This window comes from Cyprinodon variegatus, unplaced genomic scaffold, assembly GCF_000732505.1.
Source record: "Cyprinodon variegatus isolate N-32 unplaced genomic scaffold, C_variegatus-1.0 Scaffold119, whole genome shotgun sequence".
NCBI classification, from domain to species: Eukaryota; Metazoa; Chordata; class Actinopteri; order Cyprinodontiformes; family Cyprinodontidae; genus Cyprinodon; species Cyprinodon variegatus.
Window position 1 is genome coordinate 973,468 of NW_015150572.1, and position 2,033 is coordinate 975,500.

Sequence of the window (2,033 nt, forward strand, 5' to 3'; positions counted from 1 at the left end):
GAGCTGATATCTGTATGTGGTTGTATTTTACTGCTAATGTGTGTAGAGCTGCGCGTGTTGTCTGCACCATCACTGAGATGGTTGTGACGCTAGTACTTATAGGTGGGGATGAGCAGAGAAAAGTTAAGACTATACTTTCAGGGATCATTTCTATAGTTATTGACTTGAGAAATGTGCTTCTAAACTGTATGGTCTCGCTAACCACGATGATGAGTTTGTGATACTCCTTCCTGAGCGCGAAGCGGGTTAAGAGAGATGATTCAGTTCATGTGCTCTTAACCATTGATGACCGTTCACTGTTTCCTAGGGAACAGCGAAGGAAGGAGTATGTTCAGAGTGGTTCCCAGAAGAGATAAAAAGTTAAACTAAAAATGTGATAGTGAGCATGAGTGATTCACTACGTTGTCATACATTACAGTATACTGCTAAGTTGTTAATGGTGAGATTGTATACTGCTAAGTTGTTAATGGTGAGATTGAGTTACGTATTGTGTGTACATTGAAGGGAGGAGTATGTTCAGAGTGGTTATTGATAGCAGTAAAACAGAAACTTAATCAGCTTTTGTGAAATTACTGCTATGTTTCTAACTTACAAAATGGGCTCATATTGAAAACGGTAATATTTTTTTAAAATCATGTATTGATAACATGAATTTTTTGTGAATACACCTCATGTTTTTATTTAAGAGTAATCTCAATTGACTGTACTTTACTGGAGAAATAGGTGTTTGTCAAAGAACACTACTGCATTTTAAATACAACTCATCTATTTTGCCTACGTATATAGAGCTTAAAAGAAAAGTCCGGTCATATTCAGAAGTTATTACATATGGTTCAAAAAATGTTTAAATTAAGAGTCATTTCATTTCAATGTGCTTTGATATGGAAGTGAATCGTTACCATATTTAAAATGAAAAAGCATTTTCAGAAATGTATGAAGGTAGATTTGTTTCTTTATTATTAAATCAAAAAAGGTTGCTTCAATCAAAAAATATATTTTCAATTTTAAAAAAATTCACTTCAATGAAAAAAAAATTCAGTGAAAGAAAAAAAGTATTTGAATGCAAAAATATATTTGAAACTCAAAAAAATACATTTGAACACTGCTTTTCTTTGAAAATGTTTTATTTGATAGAAGTGCAGTCTTTTTTTGTTTAAAGCAATTTTTTTTAATTGAAGTAACATTGTTTTTTTGATTGGACCATATAATTGGTAGGACATTTGTGTCTTTATTATTCAATCAAAAAAGATTTGCTTCAAACAAACAAACAGAATCAATAAAAAAAAAGTAACTTTAATGAAAAAATAAACGTTTTCAATCATAGAAAATAGTTTTTGAATGCAAATAAAATATTTCAGACTCAAAAAATTGCATTTGAACACTTTTTTTTTTATTCTTGAAAATGTTCTCTTTGGTTAAAGGGATCTATTTTGTGTTTGGGCCATACATGGGTAGGGCACTTGTGTCTTAATCATTAAATTCCCAAAAAGTTGTTTCAATCAAAAATCACTCAAAGAAAAAACTGCAAATCAAAAAAAAAAAAAATTACCCCATGAACAACTTTTTTTTTTGTTTGTTTTGGGGTTTTTTTGTTTGTTTGTTTTTTAAGTGAAAAAAAATTTGAAGTTCAAATTGTTTTATTTGAATCAAAAAAAATTTTGAAGTGCAAAAAGTTTTAAAGTTCAAATTTTTTTGATTGAATAATTTTGACTCAAATGTCCGCAATGGGCGGGTGCTTCTTTATAGGCCAGACATGTTTGATTGACAGAGTAGAGTATATGTCATGCATCCTGATGATATCTACACCGCGTCAGATAGCGGTTACGCGCCTTTAGCGAGCATGCGCGTTTCCTGTTGCTTGCGCGGGGAATCGTACCGCCTGCTCTGTGAGGAGATCCAGGGGAAACCGTATCTGATGGGGAAACGCAGCTCAACATAATACTGCCTTCACATCACACACAGCAGGAGCAGCAGAAAGGCGCGTGCTGCTTCATTTTTGATGCTTGTACCAGTTCTGACGTGCAGCTGAAGCA